Source organism: Triticum aestivum, chromosome 7D (genome assembly GCF_018294505.1).
Source record: "Triticum aestivum cultivar Chinese Spring chromosome 7D, IWGSC CS RefSeq v2.1, whole genome shotgun sequence".
In the NCBI taxonomy this organism is placed as follows: Eukaryota; Viridiplantae; Streptophyta; class Magnoliopsida; order Poales; family Poaceae; genus Triticum; species Triticum aestivum.
The window spans coordinates 470785898-470799131 of NC_057814.1; positions in this window are offsets into that span (position 1 = coordinate 470785898).

Here is a 13234-nt window from a genome sequence, read left to right on the forward strand (position 1 = left end):
GTGGCACGTGTCGACATATCATAGGCGCCTATCTGACCCGCTGACGAGCTGACACGTGTTTCATCCGGCCAATAAGAATTTTACACGTGGAAATTTCCCATTGGTCGGGGTTGTTAACGGGTTATCGGATCCAAAACCCGACCCGATAGCTTAACGGCGTTCCGTTACGATGGATGCCACGTGTCGGTCACCCTTGACGAAAGCACTTCTGTGATGCGCGATTTATCGTCATGGAAGTGGACACTTCCGTGATGATAATTTTGGTAATGTCATGGAACACTTCTATGACAGCACAGGTATGACTATCTTGATTCTGTCATAAAATCGTCATGGATGTACATGCATGACAAAAAACGCGACCTACTGTGACAAACACGTATCATCACGGAAGTGTATTTTTTGTAGTGTTTGCACTATAGATTCCCAAATATTCCGAAGCCCTTCGGGGTTAACCTAGATCAGAATTTCCGCCACCGCGGGCCTCTGTAGCCACCAAAAATCAATCTAGACCCCGTTCCGGCACCCTGCCGGAGGGGGGAATCATATCCAGTGGCCATCTTCATCATCCCGGCGGCCACCACGATGAAGAGGGAGTAGTCCACCCTCGGGGCTGAGGGTTTGTACTAGTAGCTATGTACTTAATCTCTCTCTCTCGTGATCTATATATCATGGGCTTTGTTAATATAGATGGATCATATGATGTTTCTCCCCTCTATACTCTTGTTGTGATGAATCGGATCTTTACCCTTTGAAGTTTTGTCTTGTCGGATTGAATATTCAGATATGAGAACACATGATGTATGTCTTGCGGTATGAATACTTGAGGTGACAATGGGGTATCATATTGATTCACTTGATGTACGTTATGGCACTCAACTTGCGGATTCCCAAGGTGACATTGGGGTAATCTATGCATAGGGGTTGATGCACGTTTTTATTATCTTTACTCTGATAGAAACTTTGGGGTCTGCTTGTAGTTCTTTGTGTGGATTGAGTATTATGAATATGAATTTGCTTTGGTGTTATTTTAGTACGAACTCTTGATTAGATCGATCGGAAAGAATAGCTTGCGTTATTTTAGTATGACTCTAGGATAGATTGAACGGAAAGAATAGCTTTGAGGTGGTTTCGTACCCTACAAACAATTTCTATCTTTTGTTCTCCGCTAATAGGAACTCGGGAGTGATTCTTTATTGCACTTTGAGGGATAATCATATGATCTAACTATGTTAGCACTGTTGAGAGATTGCACTAGTGAAAGTATGGACCCTAGGCCTCATTTTTAAGCATTGCAATGTCGTTTTGTGCCTGTTTACTATTTGCTACCTTGCTGTTTTTATTTATTCAGATTATAAAAATATATTTCTACCATTCATATTACACTTTTATCACCATCTCTTCGCCGAACTAGTGCACCTATACAATTTGCCATTGTATTGGGTGTGTTGGGGACACAAGAGATTTCTTGTATTTGGTTGCAGGATCGTTTGAGAGAGACTATCTTCATCCTACGCCTCCCACGGATTGATCAACCTTAGGTCATCCACTTGAGGGAAAATTGCTACTGTCCTACAAAACTTTGCACTTGGAGGCCCCAACACGTGTCTACAAGAATAAAGTTGCGTAGTAGACATCAACAGTGGATTGAACATTATGTACGCCGAGACCCTCCAGGGGATGGGCATTCCGATGTCCAAACTCAGTGAAAGAAACATGCAGTTCCACGGTGTCATTCCCGGAAAAAGGCAAAGTCACTCGGAGAGATTGCTCTTGATGTGGTTTTCGGTGATTCCAAGAATTACCGCAAGGATAAGTTGACATTTGAGGTGGTGGATTTCCACAGTGCCTACCATGCTATTCTGGGCAGGCCCGCATATGCTCGTTTCATGGCTCGACCATGTTACGTATACCTCAAGTTGAAGATGCTTGGTCCCAGAGGCGTGATCACAGTCACAGAGAGTCGTCAAAAGAGCAGAAGAGTGCCTCCAGAAGGGCTCAAAGATTGCCGACGAACAGATGGCAGCAGTAGAGATGGAAGAATACAAGAATAATGCAGATCCGAGTGATTTGTTGCGAGCTAAGAAGCCTGCTTCAGAGTCTGCATTTCAGTCGGCCGGGGAGAGAAAGCTTGTCCACATTCACCCGAAAGACCCCAATGCTGCTCCGACTCACATCTCAACAACACTCGACAACAAATAGGAAGAAGCGCTCATCCAGTTCCTCCGTGAGAACTGGAACATCTTCGCATGGAAACCATCTAACATGCCGGGTGTACCCAGGGGACTGGCTGAGCACCGCTTGTGTGTCGACCTGAAAGCAAAACCCGTCAAGGAACGCCTCCGTCGGTCCGCCGTGGAGAAGAGGAAGGCAATTGGCAAAGAGGTGGCTCGGCTTCTAGCAGCTGAGTTCATCCGTGATATATACCACTCCGAGTGGCTCGCCAATGTCGTCATGGTCCCCAAGAAAGATCATTCACTCCGTATGTGTATCGACTTCAAGCACATCAATCGGGCCTGCCCGAAAGATCACTTCCCTCTCCCTCGTATCGACCAGATTGTCGACTCAACTGTGGGGTGTGAGCGTTTGTCCTTTTTGGACGCGTATTCCGGGTACCATCAGATCCGACTGTATGGACCTGATGAAATAAAAACGGCCTTCATCACCCCATTCGGGTGCTTTTGCTATGTTACCATGCCCTTTGGTCTCAAGAATGCTGGTGCCACGTTCATGCGTATGATTCAGAAGTGCCTGCTCACTCAAATCAGTCAGAACATGGAAGCATACATGGATGATATCGTGGTCAAGTCACACAAAGGTTCTAACCTGCTGGCCAACCTTGCTGAAACATTCGCCAACCTAAGAAGATATGATATCAAGCTCAATCCATCGAAGTGCACATTCGGAGTCCCAGGAGGAAAGTTACTCGGTTTTCTCGTTTCTGAATGAGGGATCAACGCAAACTCGGAAAAGATTGGAGCAATTCTCTGAATGAAACGCCCTGTGCGTGTGCATGATGTTCAGAAGCTTACTAGTTGTTTGGCTGCATTGAGCCGATTCATTTCCCGTCCCGGTGAAAAGGCATTGCCTCTTTACTGACTGATGAAGAAGTCTGATAAGTTCGAGTGGACTCCTGAGGCCGAAGCAGCGTTTTTAGAGCTCAAAGCCCTGCTTTCCACCCGGCCGGTGCTTGCTGCCCCAGTCAGCAAAGAGCCTCTATTGTTGTATATCGCATCCACGGGACAGGTTGTCAGCACAGTGCTCACAGTCGAGCAGGAGGAAGAAGGCAAAGCCTATAAAGTTCAATGCCCAGCGTATTATATCTCTGAAGTCTTGACTCCGTCCAAGCAAAGGTATCCGCATTACCAGAAGCTTGTCTACGGGATTTATCTGACCACGAAGAAAGTTGCACATTACTTCGCAGACCACTCGGTTTTAGTTATTAGCGATGCTCCATTATCAGAAATTTTGAACAATCGAGATGCAACCGGTCGAGTGGCCAAGTGGGCGATCGAACTCCTCCCTTTGGATATCAAGTTCGAAGCAAAAAAGGCAATCAAATCTCAGGCAATAGCAGATTTCCTGGCTGAGTGGATTGAGCAGCAGCCGACTCAAGTTCACTCGGAACATTGGACTATGTTTTTCGATGGGTCCAAGATGTTGAACGGTTCTAGTGCTGGAGTTGTCCTGGTATTCCCAAGAGGCGACAAGCTCAGTTACGTCCTCCAGATTCACTTCGACTCCTCAAACAATGAAGCTGAGTATGAAGCACTTCTGTATGGGTTGCGTATGGCCATTTCACTCGGTGTCCATCGCCTGATGGTTTACGGCGACTCAGGTTTGGTGGTCAATCAGGTAAAGAAGGAGTGGGATATTAGGAGCCCTGCCATGACTGGTTATTGAAATGCAGTGAGAAAATTAGAGAAGAAGTTTGAAGGGTTGGAGCTCCACCACATACCCCGAGTCAAGAATCAAGTTGCTGATGATCAGGCGAAGATAGGTTCCACTCGGAGGCCTATTCCCAGTAATGTGTTCTTGGAGCATCTCCACACCCCATCAGTTCAAGAAGATCCTGCTACCTCTTGAGCACTGCGTTGGTTTTCCCTTGAAGAGGAAAGGGTGATGCAGTAAAGTAGCGTAAGTATTTCCCTCAGTTTTGAGAACCAAGGTATCAATCCAGTAGGAGACCACGCTCAAGTCCCACGTACCTACACAAACAAATAAGAACCTTGCAACCAACGCGATAAAGGGGTTGTCAATCCCTTCACGGCCACTTGCAAAAGTGAGATCTGATAGAGATGATAAGATAATATTTTTGGTATTTTTATGATAAAGACTAAAAGTAAAGAAAGCAAAATAAACGGTGATAGGAATAACGGGAGATTAATATGATAGAGAATAGACCCGGGGGCATAGGTTTCACTAGTGGCTTCTCTCAAGAGCATAAGTATTACGGTGGGTGCACAAATTACTGTCGAGCAATTGATAGAATTGAGCATAGTTATGAGAATATCTAGGCATGATCATGTATATAGGCATCACGTCCGTGACAAGTAGACCGACTCCTGCCTGCATCTACTACTATTACTCCACACATCGACCGCTATCCAGCATGCATCGAGAGTATTAAGTTCATAAGAACAGAGTAACGCATTAAGCAAGATGACATGATGTAGAGGGATAAACTCAAGCAATATGATATAAACCCCATCTTGTTATCCTCGATGGCAACAATACAATACGTGTCGTTTCCCCTACTGTCACTCGGATCGAGCACCGCATGATTGAACCCAAAGCTAAGCACTTCTCCCATTGCAAGAAAGATCAATCTAGTAGGCCAAACCAAACTGATAATTCGAAGAGACTTGCAAAGATAACCAATCATACATAAAAGAATTCAGAGAAGATTCAAATATTGTTCATAGATAATCTTGATCATAAACCCACAATTCATCGGATCTCAACAGACACACCGCAAAAAGAGTTACATCGAATAGATCTCCAAAAAGATCGAGGAGAACATTGTATTGAGATCCAAAGAGAGAGAAGAAGCCATCTAGCTAATAACTATGGACCCAAAGGTCTGAAGTAAACTACTCACACATCGTCGGAGAGGATATGGTGTTGATGTAGAGCCCTCCGTGATTGATGCCCCCTCCGGCGGAGCGCCAGAAAAGGCCCCAAGATGGGATCTCACGGGTACAGAAGGTTGCGGCGGTGGAATTAGGTTTTCATGGTGCTCCTCGATGGTTTCGGGGTACGTAGGTATATATAGGAGGAAGAAGTAGGTCGGTGGAGCCACGAGGGGTCGACGAGGGTGGAGGGCGCGCCCAGGGGGTAGGCGCGCCCCCTGCCTCGTGGCCTCCTTGTTGATTGCTTGACGTACACTCCAAGTCCTCTGGATCACGTTTGTTCCAAAAATAACTCTCCCGAAAGTTTCACTCCGTTTGGACTCCGTTTGATATCCTTTTCTGCGAAACACTGAAATAGGCAAAAAAAAACAGCAATTTGCACTGGGTCTTGGGTTAATAGGTTAGTCCCAAAAATAATATAAAAGTGTATAATAAAGCCCATTAAACATCCAAAACAGAATATATAATAGCATGGAACAATAAAAAATTATAGATACGTTGGAGACGTATCAATCATCCCCGAGCTTAATTCATGCTCGTCCTCGAGTGGTAAATGATAAAAAACAGAATTTTTGATGTGGAATGCTACCTAGCATAATTCTCAATGTAATTTTCTTTATTGTGGCATGAATGTTCAGATCCGAAAGATTCGAGATAAAAGTTTAATATTGACATAAAAATAATAATACTTCAAGCATACTAACAAAGCAATCATGTCTTCTCAAAATAACATGGCCAAAGAAAGTTATCCCTACAAAATCGTATAGTCTGGCTATGTCGGTGGGAAACGACACCTATGGGATCACAGGAATCCCTACTACGGTTGCCGGGGCGCGGGGTTATGAGAAGAGCAGGATTAACAGTCAGCACAAGGATCGTTTACCCAGGTTCAGGCCGCGAGGATGCATAATACCCTAGTCCTGCTTTGGTGGCTGTATTTCAGAGAGTTCTTGAGCTCTCGAACTAGCTATGGTGGCTGTGTAGTTCAAAAGAGCCGAATCCCTCTCCAGTACGCCATGGGCCTCCTTTTATAGTCGAAAGGGGCTGCCACAGTGGCACACAGGAGGTGGAAAGGCCTACAGTGCTATGAGCTTATCGCCCGTATTACAGGACAAGGCGCATTTAATGCATCGCTTAGGTGTCCCTTTGCTTTATCGGGGACGGGAACGAGGCCCGTCCCGTCCCTCGCGGCTCCTCCTTGCTTCGACACGTGCCCTGGCCAGCGATGCATGCGGTGCCATGTAGGCAGGTAGGCAGCTGAGGTGGCGCGGTGGTAGGGTCTTCACGAAGATCTGCATGCCGCCACGCATGTGTTTGCTGAGTTGGCTCGGAAGCCGCTCGTTGCCACGCAGGTGCCTGCCCAGCTGGTTGGGCTGGTAGCTGCATGCGAGTGGCGGTGGAGACTTGGCTGGTGCGGGCCTGGCAGTGGCCCTGCTGGCGTCCTCGGCAAGGGCCTTGCCGGAGGGCCCGGCAAGGGTCTTGCCGTGGCGTGCAGTCGTCCCCGGCAAGGATCTTCCCGGGGGTCTTGTGGCTTTCCTCGGCAAGGATCTTGCGGAGGATCGTTGTCTTCCAATCCTTATCTGATCTTGAATATTCCTTGTCTTCACAAAGATCTGCATGCCACCATGGAGGTGCCTCCCGAGCCCTGGCCCGACGTGGTTGGCGGTGTTGGAAACCGTGGGCTCAAGGGTGGCGCGCTTTCGCTGGTGTGGGCGAGCTGCCCCGACAAGGGTCTTGCCAGGGCCGCTGAGGCTGCCCCGGTAAGGGTCTTGCCGGGGGAACCTGCTTCGTCCCTCTGCTTCTTTGTGTTCTTGGCCTTGGCGTTGTTTGTCTTGGGCTTCGGCTTCTCTCCGGCTTCCCTCCTTTGCCCTACTACGTGCGGTCGTGGCGCGCGGCTCTGACTGCCCGTGCACAAGTAAAGGGGTCAAAAGGAGAGCCCCTACTTTTGTACACCGACAGGCTATGCTCTTTCTTCACCACACAAAATATTTAAATCATGCACAACCCCGATGACAAGCCAAGCAATTGTTTCATACTTGTGATGTTCTCAAACTTTTTCAATCTTCACGCAATACATGAGCTTTAGCCATGGATATAGCACTATAGGTGGAATAGAATGGTGGTTGTGGAGAAGACAAAAAGGAGAAGATAGTCTCACATCAACTAGGCGTATCAACAGGCTATGGAGATGCCCATTAATAGATATCAATGTGAGTGAGTAGGGATTGCCATGCAACGGATGCACTAGAGCTATAAATATGTGAAAGCTCAACAAAAGAAACTAAGTGTGTGTGCATCCAACTTGCTTGCTCACAAAGACCTAGGGCAATTTGAGGAAGCCCATCATTGGAATATACAAACCAAGTTCTATAATGAAAATTTTCCACTAGTATATGAAAGTGACAACATCGGAGACTCTCTATCATGAAGATCATGGTGCTACTTTGAAGCACAAGTGTGAAAAAAGGATAGTAGCATTGTTCCTTCTCTTTTTTCTCATATATATATACATATATATACTAGTAAACATGCCCGTGCGTTGCAACGGGAGAAAACCTAAGCAACGGATGGGAAACTCATCACTCTCTCCTTAGCCCAATAAGCACCCACATCAAATACTCCAGCATGAAGAAGAATTGTGCTTTCAGTGAAAGCATCTTTGCAAAGTGGCTATTTAGTGTATGAATTGTTTAGTTCATGGTTTTTCTTGTAATCATAGCATCACATCCTAGCCATCTCTGCAAAGCGGCTACGAAATGTATAAAATTTTCAGTTCACGGCTTTCCTAGTAATCAATATCACATGACATTCTAACCATGTGTTTTTTCCATCTTGATAACACTAATTCATAGAAGAAGGCATATCATTGGGTGGTATCTTATTTGATATTTGTACTCCCTCCGATCCATACTAATTGTCGCTGACTTAATACAACTTTAAGTATTTTTTCTATTCGAAGGACCCTGCATCTCCTGTACATTTTAAGATTTTAACAAATACCTACATGCCGTGCCATGACAAAATAACGTCGTAGAATGGTATGCATACAATTTAGAAATTATAGAACGTGCATTCGATTCCAGTGAAATCACTAACTACTGTAAATTACAAATTAATAAAGTAATTCTTAGATGACCAAGGATACAAAAGGAAAATACCAGTAAATATCACATATGGCAGAGCGAAAAACAATTACCAGCAGTACCATTCACCTAAGAAGAGAAATAATAATTGATATAAACATATGGAAAATCCAACCATCATGCATAGCTCAGATTAGCTGTTTACATTTATACCGCGGTCAAAATTCATTTTGGTCACAAAAAACCTCATCCGAGATTGTGTCGCAACAGATTGGTTGAAGTCGACCATTGGCTTTCGGATTTAGGACAAGTCTTTCTGTTGCTGGAAGTCAGCCACAAGACTCGGCATCGATTTATGCTAACAATGTATACATAACTACTGCTATCTAGTGTAGTTTATACCGAAAAAGCTATGAAAGCTACAGGGCACAAGGAAGGGTGGATAAAATGAGAGGTTTGGAGAAGAGCATAAAATTTTAACAACTTGCAAGCACCGCGAGTTGATCCTAGTTTGCAAGTACAGTGGAAAGATACATATGATTGCATTGGCATTAAAACTAATGTTCTACCTGGCAAGTAAACTGGCTGTGGATCAACATGTGTAGCAAGTGGAAGATCTCAGACTTGTAGTACACAATTTCTGTGTTTACTAATAGGTATCCATCTGTAGTCCAGGGTCATATTTGAACTCCTTATAACACGCTCATTTGCCTGACAATAAAACAGGAAACATGAATCAGCTATTATGCATTAACTGCATTTTTACAGCCAGCTACTCTCATATCTAATTGTGATTTAACCACACAAATATTGCACAATTTCATAATAGACCATGCTTAGATTCAATATGCACAGAAGAAATATGACAAATGAGCAGAATGTATGACTATGCCTACAAGATTGCAATATAGTTTAGCTATTCTCAAGACTATCACACATTCAAGCATTCGGATATGTAGAAGCCAAAAAGCAATGCTAGCAGACAAGGAAAAACCAATAAAGTCAATGTGATACTTCATATTGCACAGTGCATGCACATGCCATGAAAGACAAGCACTTTGCCTATGTATATCTGCATACAAAACTAATGTAACTTGATGCTAACAATTTATTGGGTAGCAAATAATTATAAAGGTGAAGTAAAAGGATGATTGTCAAGAATCTGAGCATCCAAGAAGGAATCTAGCCATTCCATTCATGAATCCTCCAATACTGTTCCATGTACATAAAGCAGGGGTCAAGCTAAGTACAGAGGAAAATCAAATAACAAACCTGTTTAAGTAGTTGATGCCGGATCCATATTTTTCTGTTCAGAAGTATGACAACACCGTATGAGAGGTAAGATCAGCGCTAAAAGACACCATCATCAAGTATGACCACCGTAAGAGAGGTTAAGATCAGCGCTAAAACACACCATTATCAACACTATAAACCAGATCGCTCGTCACATCTCGAATCCTACTTCAGGACAGTAAATCTGAAAGCTAAGCCCATACATTATATAGCTCACCATGGATTTTTTTTTGCGGGGTAAAAGGATTGTATTGCTTAAGTATTTGTCACATTACAATCCCGAAGGGTAAGGCCTAAAATTTCATCAGGACCCGATCCTAACCAAACTACTGTGCAATCTTCTTGGCGCCCAAAGCGAGCTAGCAGGTGGCTTGCTGGTTCTGTTCACGAGTGATTTTGTTGATGGAAAAACGTCTTCCCTGTCTCATGAGATACTTCACCTGCTCAACGAGATGTCCCAGCTATGAGCAGTCACGGGAGGAGCTATTTATCACTGTTCAGCTGAGTCAGTTTCCACCATAACATCCACATGGCTCCAATCTAGTGCAAGCGACATGCCCTTCAAGCAGGCACATAGTTCGGGCTCAAGGGCTGACCAGCAGCGTTGCAATGATCTGCAGGAAGAGAACACAATCTGTCCTTGTGCATCTCGAAGGATCATGACAACACCCACATCGCCTGTACTCCCCATGAATGAGCTATCAAAATTCAATTTCATCATGCCCTCAGGTGGTTTCTCCCACGACTTGGCTATAGTAGTACACTTTGCTGGGGTGGCAGAAGGAGCAGGCCATCTAGCACACCGTTGCCCCTAATAATATGTTCTGTTGTCTGCGTTCGAATCTGCCTTAAACTCGCCAGGTAGCTGCAGGGGAAGTGCCGGGAGCCTCAAACATAGGGGAAAGGCTTCTCACGTCGGCGTATAGATAACTTGAGTATAGGAATTGGTGCCATGCATCGTTCTGTTCTTTGCTTTTCTCACGTCGGCGTCAAACTGGTGTTCCCATCGTTGACTATCTCATTGACCCTGCCGCACGCCACCCGCAGCTGCTCCCACCTATCCAATTCCTCCCTGAAGCACTTCTGAGTCCGGCGGTCCGGCCATCACCGCTGCCACCGCAGGAGCATCGTCCGCATGCTCATATGGCGACGCGGCCTCCATCCGGCCGCCCACTACCGACGGCTTCTTTGCTTCTGTCGCCCCCTGTTGCTGCTTCGAGCGAGGCAGGCCACAAGGCCCCGCCGTCCAGCAGCAGCGCGGGTGAGGGTGGCATGCACCAGTGCCACGAAGCGAGGAAGAGAGGGGATTGGTGGCGGGGGCGGACCTGCGGCTGCGTCGACCCGCGTGCGTGCTCTCCTCGCGAGGTGTCCTTCGGTGTGCTAGGGTTGCGTCTTCGGCAGCGACGCAAGCGAAATATAGTTAACGGGATTCCCTTACTCTGCTCCAATTTGTAAAGGAATCTTCTCTGAGTTGTAGAGGAATTGAGATTAGAATTTCTTTTCTTTAGGGAAAAAAGGAAGAAGTGAGAGAAACAGGAAAAAGGGGGCAGCGTGCAGCAACGTGACTTAGGCGAGTCCATTAGCTCAAAAAGCCCAATGAACAAAACGTGTGACTGATAGAGATAGAGATTATAAAAAGTTGTACGTGTATGGGCTGGACTAAAGCAGGCCCAAGTCAGCCATCGTGCTACCACGGAGGCAAAAACGAATTGTTCCGTTAGTACCACATCGGTTAATTCCAAAACATAAACGTAAAAGCGTAATATGACTGGGTGGAAGCGTATTGTGACGGTGAACCCGACAAAATCAATCCGTGCTTTATTATTAGGGAGGGATATATATATATATATATATATATATATATATATAGACACACACACACACACTATTCTGATCCCGACACGGACATTTCACTGAGATTGAGAAAAAAACACACCCCCGTGCACCTTCTTCCCCCACCCGCGTCCACCGTCACCGCGAGTTGCCTGGTCGGGCGCCTCCTGCCCCGTCTACGCGGGAACACCCTGCACTAAGAGTCGTCGCCGCCAACCACTCGGGATCCCTGCCTCCATCGGCTCCCCGTGGGACGAGACTTGCCTGCTCCCTTCCCATGCTCCCATCCGTGTTCCCGCATACGTGGCTTGATTTGATTGGAAGAAAATAAGGCCCGGCCCCATCCCCTGAAAATCAGGGGGGGAGATTATTAGATTAGAAAAGAAAAAAGGAAAAGAACAGCCGTAGGATGAAGTGGGAGCACGGATGGGAGCATGGAGAGGGAGCAGGCAAGCCGGATCCCTCCCCGTGGCCCGCCGTCATCGCCGCCCACCTCGAGGAACCAGCACCGCCGCCGGCCCCATCAGGATCCCGCGCCACCGCCGCCCACCAACAGGATCCCCGGCCGCTCCCTCTACCACCGCGGCTCTTCCCCGGCGACTGCTCCGACAACTCCTTCGACCCATGTTGCTGATCCACGGAAGCTTCTCCCCGGGCTGGCCTCCCCACCAAGGCGGCTACTCCCCGTGTGGGATTTCCCCGCCATTGCTGCTCCTCCTCGGGTCAACCTTCCTCGACGCGGACGAACGCGCACGGTCCTCTGCGCTACATCTCTCCGGCGTCCGTCCCTACCTATTTTTCTCTGTATGAATTCTTGCATGATTCTGTTGTTCCCTGTGCGCGCGTACAACTTCCCGAAAAGAACCCCAAGTGCCAGTTTCAGTCGCGAGGTGTACTGAACATGGCGGCGTTGTGGCTCCAATTTACAGCAGAACAAGATTGAGATAGAACAAATGAGAAGTACTGAAGTTCAGAGAGTCTGATGGTAAAAGTTCAAAGAAATCAATTCTGATCCTAGGGCGAGTCTGATGCCAGTGTGTAGCTAAAGAAGTTCAAACAGGGCGCACGCGAAACAGAGTGCGAGCAGTCTGTGCGGGCATCTATCTCTCCTTGCTGTTCTTTTTTTAGTCGTGGTGCCATCGGTCCATCTGCATTGAGGCCATCCTGACACAGCAGTTGCGTTCGAGGCTGGCTACATCCTCAGCGTCGAGGTCTTCATAGCAGGTCAGACTATGAAGAAGTAGCAGGCCACACTGAAGTAAAATAGCAGGTAGCAGGTTGAGAAAATTGCCCTCATCCAGAGGGGATGCAGGCCACCGCCTCATGGAGAGGGCCTCCACGGCCTGCACAGCCATCTCCGCGGCGCATCATCATTCCAATCCACATCCGCTTCGCCTGCCAAGTGGAAGTTCAATTTCGCTTGCAAGGTACGGTCATCTTCGTGTTCACGTCACTGCGAAATGCCGAGCCACGGCGTCCAGCAGTACAACGAGTACAGGGTATACATGTCGAGAGGACCACGCCGCTGGTGCCCAGTGTCACCAAGCTCCTCCCAAGTGCAGCCTCCTCGAGCTGGTCTGGCCATGGTCTGCTGGGTGCCTGCACACGAAGCGAGCCTGAACTTTTGTAGCTCGGGTTGCTGCATCCAGTTGCTAGCTTCTGTATGAGTGAGTAGAGAAAAGTTACAGAGAGGAGAGAGGACAAGGAATAAAACGTATGGTGGTGGTGGTTACTTCTAGGAGATAAGATGGAGAGATGAGGACCAAAAGGCGTGGTGTAATAACATGCATGGCTTTGTGTATAAAAATTACTATTTGTTTGCAGAAAAACATACGTTGGTACTGCTAGTGCTACTTTCATTCTATGGACAGTGCACTAGTTAAATTTTTTTCAATT